This window comes from Hemiscyllium ocellatum, chromosome 3 (genome assembly GCF_020745735.1).
Source record: "Hemiscyllium ocellatum isolate sHemOce1 chromosome 3, sHemOce1.pat.X.cur, whole genome shotgun sequence".
In the NCBI taxonomy this organism is placed as follows: Eukaryota; Metazoa; Chordata; class Chondrichthyes; order Orectolobiformes; family Hemiscylliidae; genus Hemiscyllium; species Hemiscyllium ocellatum.
This window is the reverse complement of record NC_083403.1, coordinates 80,086,298-80,099,416: the sequence shown is the minus strand read 5'-3', so window position 1 is coordinate 80,099,416 and position 13,119 is coordinate 80,086,298.

Sequence of the window (13,119 nt, the reverse complement as noted above, 5' to 3'; positions counted from 1 at the left end):
ATATGATAAAAATATATATATGTGGTTGCGTACTCTGAAAAGGAGGCAGAGAATATTCTGGAGGGTTATTATCTTAAAGGTAGAATTCTAAGACTGAAATGGAGACCATGGCAGGTTAATGCAGAGAGGAAATGGGCCGAAGTTGCCCGTAGCATACAGACAGAAGGTGTTATGGGTTGCACATGAACTATCTGTAGGAGGTCACCTCAGGGTATGAAAGACACAGGCTAAGGTACAAAAACATTTTCATTGGCCTGGAATGCACAAGGATGTGGTTAACTTTTGCCAAACGTGTCATACATGTTCAATGGTAGGTAAGCCACAGGCGGTAATAAAACCAGCACCTTTATTGCCAATTCCCACATTTGAAGAACCTTTTACATGGATTATAATTGATTGTGCAGGTCCCCTCCCGAGAATTAAAAGTGGGAACCAGTACTTGTTAACCATAATGGATGTGTCTACCAGTTTTCCGGATGCAATTCCATCGCAGACTATCAAGGCAAAAAGGGTAGTAGAGGAATTAGTAGCTTTCTTCACAAAGTATGAGAAATTCTATTGGCCTAAGGGTCAGATTTTACTGCTAGGCAGATTTAGGAGGTTATGGATAGCTTAGGTATACAGCACTTTTATTCCTGTCTACCATCGTAAATTCCATGAAGCTTTAGAAAGGTGGCATATTGAGAACCTACTGTCAGGATTACCCCAATGATTGGGATAAAGGTATCCCATTCGTATTGTTTGCCATTAGAAATTCCCCAAACAAATCTACTCAGTTCACTCCCTTCGAGTTACTATTCAGGCATGAAGTGAGAGGTCCTTTGAAATTATTTAAAGAAAAATTGACAGGACCAGTGTCAGAGAGCTCACACTTCGATTATGTATAGGAGGTGAGGGAGAGATTAAATTGAATAGGTGAATTAGCTAAACAGCATCTAAAGAGGCCCAGTACAGAATGAAGCAGGCGGCAGATAAAAGTTTTGAGACCCGGATGTTTCCAGAGGGGATGGCGTGTTAGTACTGTTATCAGTGATAGGAGATCCCTTCAAAGCCAGGTTTAGTGGTCCCTATCAAATTGAGAAGAGTTGAGTCAGATGAATTATCTAGTAAAGATGCCAGATAGAAATAAAAGGTATTGGACATGTCATGTGAACATGTTGAAACAGTATTATACTAGAGAGAAAGAACTGGAGAAACAGGTGTTAGTTACTGCCTTGCAGAGTGAGGAATCAAATCCGAATGATTTGGATTTTGAGTTGCCTCAAAATAGATTTAAAAATGGAGAAGTCCTTGAGAACTGGGATAGGTTAGTAAGCCATCTGCCTCAGGAGCATAGAATGCAGTTGAAAGATTTGTTACTGCAGAATAAGCACATATGCAAGAATCAGATGGGGAGGACTAATGCTATTGTATATGAAGTGGCTGTAGGAGTACTGTTCCAATAAAACAACACCCCTATTGGCTTAATCCTTTCAAAGCCAGACAGGTCCAGATGGAGGTGGAGGCCATGCTCGACGGGGATATCATCGTCGCAAGCCAGAGCGAGTGGAGTTCGCCGATTGTCTTAGTTCCCAAACTGGCTGGGACTCAACGATTCTGCATGGATTATCAGAAAGTCGACACCGTTACAAAACCGGACTCATATCCAATTCCTACATTGGAGGACTGTACCGTGAAAGTTGGACAAGCCAGTTACATCACCAAGTTGGACTTAATGTGTGGTTACTGGTAGGTACCTTTATCAGAATCGGTGAAAAAAATTTCTGCGTTTGTAACTCCAAATGGGCTATATCAGATTTAAGTGATGCCCTTTGGAATGAAGAATGCACCCGCCTCATTCCAAAGACTCACAAACAAAATTGTGGCTGGGTTAACAAACTGTGCAGCCTTTTTGGACAATGTAGTGATCTTTATTAAGTCCTGGAAAGATCGCATGGTGCAGATCTCTTTGACTACAAGACACAAAACTGGTAATAAACTTAAATGAAACTGAATTCGCGAAAGCAGAAGTGACATTCTTGGGACATAACATCGGTCATGTAAGGTTGACCCCACGGAATGGAAAGACGAAGGCCATTGAGGAATTTCCACGGCCAACCTTGAAGAAAGAGGTGCTTTCATTCTTTGGACTCAACGGGTTCTATCAGAAGTTTGTTCCAAACTTCAGCAGTGTAGTGGCACCGTTAACCAAATTGCTGAAGAAGAACACTAAGTTTCGGTGGACAGAACAGTGCCAGGAGGCATTTGACCATTTGAAATCAATGTTAACCACCACACCAGTTTTAGCGACACCAAATTTTTCAAAACCTTTTAAAGTCGCCAGTGTTGCTAGAGACATAGGAGATAGAGTTGTACTCCTACAAGAAGATGAGGAAGGGATTGAAGTTGGTTATTTTTCGAAGAAGCTCAACATCCACCAGAGGAAATACTCCACAGTTGAAAAGGAACTATTGAGTTTGGTACTGGCCTTCCAACATTTTAACATGTATGTCACGAATAATGTGTTGGAGACGGTTGTGTGCACGGATCACAATCTGCTTACATTCATAGAATGCTTTAAAGGCAAGAATGAGACTGTTTTATTGGAGTCTTATGTTACAGTCTTTTAAGAATGTAATCGCAGATGCGTTATCGTGGATTTAACTGATAAAGTTTACATGAGATTTGCATTTATTTAATGTTTTATGGGAAGAAGTTAAGGTGAACTTTAGATTAAAGTTATTGGTATGTTAATGTAATGTATTTAAAGAATCGAAAAAAAAGAAGCCATCTTTTCATCACGATGGTTCATTTTTTCTTAAGGGGGAAGATGTTCTGAAGATGTGAGTATATTATACCTTTAAGAAAGTTAAAAGCGAGCAGAACTACCTGACAGCACCAACTGTTCTGAACAAGATACAATGTAACCTTTTGGTCCAGCAGCTAATGAAGCTGGTTGCCTGCAGATAGAAACAAATCTGAATTACGCCAATCAGTTTAAATTATAAAGCAAAAAATACCAAGCTCCAATCAAGTTTTAATTTAGTATATTTTCAGTGTTACTGGTTTAAATTAAACAGGAGGGTTTGTAACAAGCATAAAATATTTGACAATGTCTCATCTGAAGACTGTGTGGACTGAGTTAATTCATTGCTGCATCCACAATTGTCTCCCAATCCACAATGTAATTGAAGCATGAATGAAGGGAGTTCCCTGGTCATTGGTTAATTTGAAAAATATAATGTAGCGTCTGTAATGAGGTCAGCCAGGTGAACCTCATAGAATATAAGCATTCTGAGTGGAACAGGTTAACAGCCCCTTTCAGGGAGATCTGGCTGGCACATTGGAGCAGGACTGTCAGAGGTTCTGTTCACTCTGAGTGCTGGCTTTGAGGAAGCTGGAACAGTGCCAGGGACTCTCCATGTGTAAATAAAGGGTGACTTGGCCTCTGTGCAATTATTTCAATGGCAAATGAGAGAAAAAAATTCCCGCCTGAAGAAATTCTCTTGCAACAGTTGTCTTTGAATTGACGTAAGCATTTCTGGCATCATGCCATTGTTTGGGAAGCTTGACTTGTTCAATCTTGCCATTGAAGACTGGGCCCAATATGTGAAAAGAATGCACTATCTTTTCTGAGCAAGTCATATTGGGACAGACACGAGGCAACAAATAATTCTCCTGAAAGCTTGTGGTCCGTCAGCTTTTTGGTGATTAGGACCCTAATGTTTCCTAAGTCACCAGGTGCTAAAACCTTTCAAACATTGATGGATTTTCTTAAGGAATTTTATGAATCCAAGACTCTAATTCTGAGATGCTGTCAGTTTTACTCAGCAATTTGAGAACCAGGGGAATTCACGTCAGGATGTTTGACGAGGTTAAGATGGCTTGTCTTCCCTAAGGCATGGCTTTTAGGGAAGTGAGGGAGCAGCTATCATCCTCTAAGGTGCTGTCACACTATGCTCCCAAATGCGATCTAGTGCTAACAAGTGATACCTCCACATTTGGTATTGGGGTAATGTTGCACACAGATGGCCCAATGGAGAAGAATGCCTGATTGCATACGCTTCTTGGACTTTCTCTGATGCAGAGCACACATACACCCAGATGGAGAAGGAAGACTTGGTGATCATCTTTGGTGTGAGAAAGTTCCACTAATTCCTTTATAGATATAAATTTGTAATAGTAACAGACCAGGGACCCCCTGCCAGGTCTACTCAAAGATAACAAAGGCCACTTTTAACTTCAGTGTGAATTCAGCAGTGGGCCCTCATTCTAAGTGCATACCATTACAAATTGTAACACCGACAGGGAGGCCAAGCACGGATGCCTTAAGCTGCCTCCCCGTGGCAGATACATTACTTTGGTTCTGCCACGAGAAGACTCCATTCTGTATTTAAACTTGCTGGACATCCTTCTGGTCACCACTGACAATATCAGACCGTGGACACACAAAGGTCCAGTCCTGGCAAAACTAAAAAAGCTGGTGGTGATGGGCAAAACAGGAGCGCTATCACAGCCAGAATTGAAATCTTTCTGGACCTCGTGAGACTACATCATTAGATAGAGAATGGCATATTATGGGGGACAAGAATGATTGTCCTGAACAAAGGTCACTGCAGACACTCGCTGAACTCCACCAGGGTCATCCTGGGGTGTCCAAAGTGAAGATGTTAGCAACGAGTTATGTCTGGTGGCCAGGACTGGATGCAGACATTGCTGCATTGGTGGGGCAGTGCCCAGAGCACCAGCATGTACAAAATGTACATTCATGGGAACACCTGGGTACACCTTGGGCTCGATTACATGTCAGCTATGTCAGTCCTTTCATGGGCTCAATGTTCTTAGTCATTGTGGATGACTAAGTGGTTGGATGTGTTTAGAGTCAATTCACAAACACAGAGAAGACAATAGAAAAGCTGTGAGCATCTTGTGCAATACACAAGCTTCCAGAAGTGTTGATTAGATTAGATTAGATTACTTACAGTGTGGAAACAGGCCCTTCGGCCCAACAAGTCCACACCGACCCGCCGAAGCGCAACCCACCCATACCCCAACATATACCCCTTACCTAACACTATGGGCAATTTAGCATGGCCAATTCACCTGACCCGAACATCTTTGGACTGTGGGAGGAAACCGGAGCACCCGGAGGAAATCCACGCAGAGAATGTGCAAACTCCACACAGTCAGTCGCCTGAGGCGGGAATTGAACCCAGGTCCCTGGTGCTGTGAGGCAGCAGTGCTAACCACTGTGCCACCGTGCCGCTTGTTGGTCACAGATAATGAGCCATCATTTACCAGCAGGGAATTCAAGTATTTCCTAACGTCCAATGGCATTCAACATATAAGGATAGCTCCATACCATCTATCATGAGCCTGTTAACCTGTTCCAATCATGGAGCCCTGGCTGACAGATGCAAATAGAAGTGTCAGACATCCTGTTCACTCTGAGAGCTGGCTCTGAGGAAGCTGTACCAGTGTCAAGGACTATGCACGTGTAAATGAAAGGTGATTTGGTGGTGGGATCCCAGCCTCTGAAAAGTTATTTTATATAAGGTTCAATGAATAGAGTTTTTCAGGCAATGGCACTTATGACAAAGATTTCCAGGTCTTCCGTCAAAGGAAGATGAAATAACATCCACCTTCTCTGGTCAACGTATCATCCATGATGGTACTGACTGAACAAAAGCAAAGTTATAACCTGAACATAATACCTGGCAAAGTGTCTTCTCCAGTCAACTCACATGTGTACCTGCTGCAGGAATAATTTGGAAGTGGCAAAACAGATTCCGTTCTCTTGATTGATGCCTGCTCAGAGTTCTACTGCTTTGCACTGTTGCTGATATGGGATACTTAACCCACTCTCAGTTCATAGTGGCCGCTTGCTGTATAGCTAAAACCCTTTTACTCTTTTTCCCTTCAAACTACAATCTATAATATCATGAATGTCCCCTGTTGTACTCTCTCTTTTAGTTTTGACTGATGTTTGATACTTCTTCTTATAAATGAACCAAAGTTATTAATTGGATGCTGTTGTTGGGAGTTCATTAGAGGAAATTCAGGAGGCACAGATTGTGTCCTGCAAAGTTATCATGCCTGGTTCAGATAGGGATTGGAGGAAGTACGTGTCCAGGCCAATTCAAGCTGGGAGTGCTGGGACTGGGGGTGTGACTAGTATATGGGATGGATGGGGATGAGGGTCAGGACCAAAGGAAGGAGGGTTAGAGTTAATTGTCTGTGGGTTGTTGAAGGGAAGGTCTTGGTGGAACAGGGATTCAGTTTAATAGCCACCAATGAGTTCGAGAATGCTTTAATTCCTCTAATTTTTCCTGGGTAACAGTTCAATGTCTCCGAAGTTTCAACGTCAGGAGGAATTCCCACAAAGTTAGCTAGATCAACACTTCTTCGTGATCCCAATAGTTATAGTTCAGCAATGACCATTTTCCCATTGGAAGGTTTGAGACAGTGATGTGCAACATAATAACACATTGTTGTTAATTGGCTATATATAGATAGCATCCTCCCTAATCCATGAAAATGGTAGGAGGCTCAATGTTGACTGATTTGCTGAATGTTGCCTAAATTTTCACCCAACAAAGGAGCAGCACTTTGAAAGCTTGTGATATCAAATAAACCTGTTGGACTATAACCTGGTATCGTATGACTTAGTCCATCCCAGTCCAACATTGGTATCTCCACATCATGGCTGCCATTTCTTTCATTGTGTCTATGTTATTCTTTTAAGTGCCAAAAAGATCAGACATGCCCATGTTTCTGTGATGGCATCTCATTGAAGAACACCAATAACAATGGTACTATCAGGCAGCATTTGTGGAAAGGGAAACCGCATTCATGTTTCATATTGACTTCCAGTTCAGATGAAGGACCAAAGATTTAACAGTTCAGAATTAATGCCATAAAAGTGGGAAGGGAAAGAGAGAAAATGCTCAGAGATTTGATGTTGACTGATCTGCTGAATATTGCCAAACCTTTCTGCCTTTTATTTGAAATTCAGCAGCGTTTAGCTTTTGTATAAGTGTGTGAATATGACAGAGCTGAAGCTGAGCAGTGATATACTGTATTTGGATTTCCACTCACAGTATGAATGCTCACTAGGTGGCAGTACAGTAGGAGCTTTGGGTTAAAGTTTTCAACAATGCTGCCCTCTGGAGACATAAAAAATGAAGTCTTGTATTTTTGTACCTGATTTTGGAAAGTAATCTTAGTTAATTTCTATGTCAGCACTGAGAAAGATCAACCACCTTGTGTTTAAGAATTTTTTTCAAGTTAATTAAAACAAAATTTAAACGGGTAGAAATTGAAAAGTACACGAGAAAGGAGATCAGAAACTGTGCAGAAGAATTGAGAGGTAGGTCTGGATGGGATGCCCTTCAGAGGGTCGGTGTAGTCTCAATGGGTCCAATAGCCACTTTCCCCTCTACAGGGATTCTGTGATCTTTGAGGGAAAGAAAAGAGTAAACCTTTCAGTTTCACAACCTTTCTTCAAAAGTGTGGAGAAGCTGATATCTTGAATATTTCCAGCAGTTGCCATATTTTGCTTTGGTGACAATGCTACTGTTTTCTAATCACATTTCTTTTTTTTTCCAGTTTGATCAATATTTCTATGGTTGTAGACATTAGCAGTGATGCTTCAACATAAGATTGTATTACCCAGCCTGCTGCTATTGCTCATCAGTCAACGGGCAGAATTTGATTGTAGGTCACATAGTTCAAATTCTTCCTTTCTGGTGAGTAGCTAGCTTCAACAAACTCTTATAACTGAGAAAAAAAAACTAATAAATTCCTAGCTTTGTGGCATATTTTAAACTCTGCTCTTACACAGATATGACTGAACTTCTTCCAACCAAAACTAATCATTGCTAAGTGTGATATGTTTTTATTAAGGAAAATGCGCCCTTAATTATTTGTTGAAATTTGTCATATGCATTGACAAAATATGAAGGATGGTTCTTGATTAGCAAGGAGATCAAAAGTTATGTGGAGAAGACAGGAGAATGGGGTTGAGAAAAAATTTAGCTAAATGGCTTACTTCTGCTCCTATATCTTATGGTTAGGGAAGCTGCAGTAACAACAGTGATTACTTAATGTTCCTGAAATAGATTCCTTGGATAGTACAGTCCCAAATCCACGACCACTTCCAGGTCAAAGGACAAGGGCAGCAGATACCTGGGAACACTCTTAGCTGCATGTTCCCCTCCAGGTCACTCAACATTCTGACTTGGAAATAAATTGCCATTCCTTCTAAATTACTGATCCATTGACACCACCACTACTTCGCCACCTCCTCAAAGGGACTTCTTGTGAATTTGTGAATTTATATTGAACTGTGCAATAAAATAACCTCATGTTTTAATTTAGGCAGACGATCCTTCCTTAAAAGAAGATAGTAATAACAATTTTCTTCGCAATGGTAAGAAATTAATTATTAATTTGTTTGTTTCTTTATCTGTTCCTTCATTCATCTTTTTTAATATGTGGAATGTGGGCACCATTAACTAGAGAAACATTTATTGCCCATACCTGATTGAGCTTGAGAAAATGGTAAGCCATGTTTTTGAACCAGTGCAGTCCTCCCTAGGGAAGGGTAGACAAGAATTAGCGGGCATAGGTTTAAGGTGCGAGAAGAAACATTTAGAAGGGACCTGAGGGAAATGTTTTCTCCCAGAAGGTGGTGCATGTAGAGAATGAGCTGCCAGAGGAAGTGGTAAAGGCAAGTACAATTACAAAATTAAAAATGCTTTTGGACAGATACATGGATAGGAAAAGTTTAGAAGGATATGGGCCAAACACAAGAAAATGGGACAAATTTAGTTCAGGAAACCTGGTTGGCATGGACGAGCTGGGCTGAAGAACCATTTTACATGCTGTATGACGCTATGACCCTATGTGGAAAGATGATCACAATGCTACCGAAAAGGGAGTACCAGAATTTTGACCCAGTGACAGTGAGACCTTGGCAGTATAGTCCCACTTAGGTTGTTGTGTAACCAGGAGGGTCACTTGCAAGTGATGGTGTTATCATATATCTGTTGCTGTTGTCATTCTGTGTGGGAGAGGCCACAAATTTGAAAGGTGCTATGGAAGGAGCCTGGTGAGTTGCTGCACTGAATCTAGGACTTGGTACACCCAGCTGCTGTTATGCATTGATCAAAGAAAGAGTGAATATTTAAGATAATAAGGTGGGTGCTAATCAAGCGATTTGCATTATCTTAGACAGTTTTGAGCTTCTTGAGTGTTTTTGGATTGGCAACTTGTGTCTTAAAGACTGTGGTAAAGATAACGTTACCATAGTCCTAAAAGACCATAAGGATGCTCTCTCATGAGAAAGAGATGACTTATGAGTCTAATCCAATAATCAACACACATTAGACAAGAGGACACTCTGGGAAAGTGGGATCTTCATGGTTACCTAAGCTGGTACAGATATTAAAGCCTCACTGGTGGTGTGATATTGTTGGAAAACAACCATCCAACCATCAGAGCTAACTATTGTGAGTCACAAGGGGAGTCATTCATGTCCAAACTTCCTAGCCTTTTACCTGCTCTTGTAGCTATTTATATGACTAGTCCAGTTCAGTTCTGATCAGTTCAGTCCTGCAGGATGTTGATTATGAGGGTTCAATAATGGTGATAACACTGAGTGTCGAGGGCATCTGTCTTAGACTTGGTCATTGCCAGGCATTTTTGTGGCACAATGGTTAACTGCTATTTATGAACTCAAGACTGACTGCTATCCAAGATCTTGCTGCAAATGGTCATGGACTTCTTGAGTATGTATGAAATTGTGATTGGTGCTGGATATTGTACAATCATCAAACATTTCCACTTCTAAACTTATGATGGGAAGAAGTTCATTGATAAAGCAGCTGACGATGGTTGGGCCTCGGACATTACCCTGAGAAATGCCTGCAGTGGTGTCCAGAAACTGAGATGATTGACCTCTAACATCCATATTGTCCTTCTTTGTGTTAGGCATGACTTCATCCAGTGGAGAGTCTCTTGTTGACTTTGGTTTAGCAAGGGCACATTGATACTAAATTCAGTCAAGTGCTGGCTTGATGTCAAGAACAGTCACCCTCAAATCTGTACAGTTTTGTCCATAATCGGAGCAAAGCTGCAATGAGGTCATGAACTGAGAAGCCCTTGCAGAACCCAAGCTGAGCAGGTTATGGCTGATTAAATGCCATATGAAGCCACTGTTAGCAACCCTTTCCTTCAATTTGATTATGGTCACGAGTTAAACCGATGGTGCTGAAGGTGACTGGGTTAGATTTGTCCAGCTTTTAGTGGACATTGCCAGGCAGATGCCATTACCTCAGCTGTTCCAGAACAGCTCAGCTAGGGCCATAGCTAGTTCTGGAGCTCAAGCCCTCAGCATTATTTCTAGAATGTTGTCGGGCCTCATACCTTTTGAAGTGTCCAGTGTTATTTCTTGGCATCTCATGAAGTGATTTGAATTGATTGAGATTAGCACTTGTTATTATTTTACAATTCCCTGTGGAGGGTTCCTAAAGAGAAGGATGAGAGGAATTATTTCCTAAACGTTTACTTTATTGATGAAATTTTTTTTAAAAACTGACACATTTGCTTTAAGTAGCAACATTTTTACAATTTTACTACTCAAGAGGAAAATTTCACATGATTGGGGATAATGGCATGATGGCTCAGTGGTTAGCACTGCTGCCTCACAGCGCCAGCGACTTGGGTGCAATTCTACCTGCGGGTGATTGTCTGTGTGGAGTATGCACACTCTCCCTGTGTCTGTGTGGGTTTCCTCTGAGTGCTCAGGTTTCCTCCCACAAAATGTCCAGGTTAGGTGGATTGGCCATGATAAATTGCCCATAGTGTCCAGGGATATGCAGGCTAGGTAGGTTAACTGTGGCAAATGGTGGGGACGGGGAGGGGAAGGAGGCTGTATCTGGGTGAGATGCTCTTTGGAAGGTCAGTGTGGGCCAAATGGCCTGTTCCAACACTGTGAGGATTCTATGGTTCTGAATATTGGATTTCAATGTATTAGGAAGACTGACACACATTTGTTGTTAATCTTGCACAGAAATCTTTTAATTTGGAGAAATTATTGTTAAAATGCTGTCATTTATAAAGAATGTGTAATGCACTCAGTCAGACTGCAGTATCATCCAGGAACAGATCATGCAAATCACTTCATGGAGCTGGACAAAAGTGTTGACATTACAGCACATAACATTCATTTTGAGAAACTATAGAGCCAGTAATAAGTTGAGCATTTCTCTGTTACAGCTTGTTAAACTTCAGATGATTCCAATATTGCTGGAAATATGATATATGCAAAATAGAAAGCAATTTTCTTGTGCCTTATATGTCAATGCTGTAGGAAGGTTATTCTTTTCACCTCACCAGGGCAGGTGCCTATGTTGTATTTTCACAGTTGCTAGAAATAAGTTGGGATGAGCTCAGTGACTAGAGAAGATAGAAGTCCTGTTCAGCTGAACCTCCGTTGGCTTATCTGTTAATCATACTAAAACAACTGGATAGCTTTAAGGATCAGCACTGAGACCTTTCCTGATGGTTATACATGTTCTCATGGACAAATGAAATGGAAGTGCCATAATTAATGAGATTTATAGTTGACATTGAACTACATAATGGTGATGATGAGACTATGGAAGGACAAGAACAATATCTGGAGAAAACCTCTCATGGACAACATGGATATGAAGTTCAGTAGTATAGGAACCCACAATAATGGCCTGTCAGTTTGAGCTTATGAAGAGGATCAGAGAGATGATATGTAGATTATGTGCGAAGAGTTGGAGAAAGTGATTAGTTTTGAGTACTTGGAGAATGTGGTGGCAAAAGATAGAAGTTTGGAAATGGAAATTAAGTAAGATTAGATTAGATTACTTACAGTGGAAACAGGCCCTTCGGCCCAACAAGTCCACACCAACCCACCACCCACACATTTACCCCTTACCTAACACTACGGGCAATTTAGCATGGCCAATTCACCTGACCCACACATCTTTGTGACTGTGGGAGGAAGCCGGAGCACCTGGAGGAAACCCACACAGACACGGGGAGAACGTGCAAACTCCACACAGTCAGTCGCCTGAGGCGGGAATTGAACACGGGTCTCTGGTGCTATGAGGCAGCAGTGCTAACAACTGTGCCACCATGCCGCCCACTAAGGTATAAGCTCTGGTCAGAGTAACTGGAAGTGATATTGTTGAAACTACAGGGTCTTACTGTGTCATGCAGAAACTTGTGCAATGCCAAGAAAAGGGGACCAGTGTCTGAATACTAATGATATGCAAATAGTGAGATGAACGTGTAGAGGAATATGAAAAGCTAAAATCAGGAACTAGCATGTCAGGAGGTCCGTGAAGTTTGTGGGAGTTTCAAGGGAAGTAATTAAGAAGGCATTGAAATGACCTGGTGAGAAACGAGAAACCTAAACACAGTGGAAGTGGAAGAAGAATGGGTGTCTAACAAAAGCAGATGTAATGCTGATCAAACAGCATTATAGTGACTCCACTTAAAATGGGAGATTCCAACAAAAATGATAATGGAATAGTAATATTATTAATAATAATAATTTTAATCGATCATTAGAGTGGTACAGTGTCTCAGCGGTTAGCACCGCTGCCTCATAGTGCTAAGGACTCCGGTTTAGTTCCAGCCTTCAGTAACTGTCTGTGTGATGTTTGTATGTTCTCTCCAGCTGAGTGGGTTTCTCTAGGCACTCTGGTTTCTCCCCACAGTCCAAAGGTGTGCATTTAAATGAATTGACCATGTTAAATATGGAGCTATGGGGAGAGGATGGGGGACTGGCTTTGAGGGGGATGCTCTTTGGAACATGATGCAGGCTCAAAGGGCCAAATGGGCTCTTTCTGCACTGTAGGGATTCTACTTGATGATTTTACTCAGTACTTTGCTTATATAGTCAATAGCTATTGAACATATTGCAACTAACCACTCTGCGACAACCTGCTGTTGTTTAGCATCTTTAATGTAAAAAATGACATCCAAAGAACTTAAGAGACATATTGTAGGGAAACCAAAAATCAGTTTGGTAATCAAAGATTAGTGGGTTTTATGAATGTCTTAGCAAAGAGTTGATGAGGGGAAAGTACTTTTGAG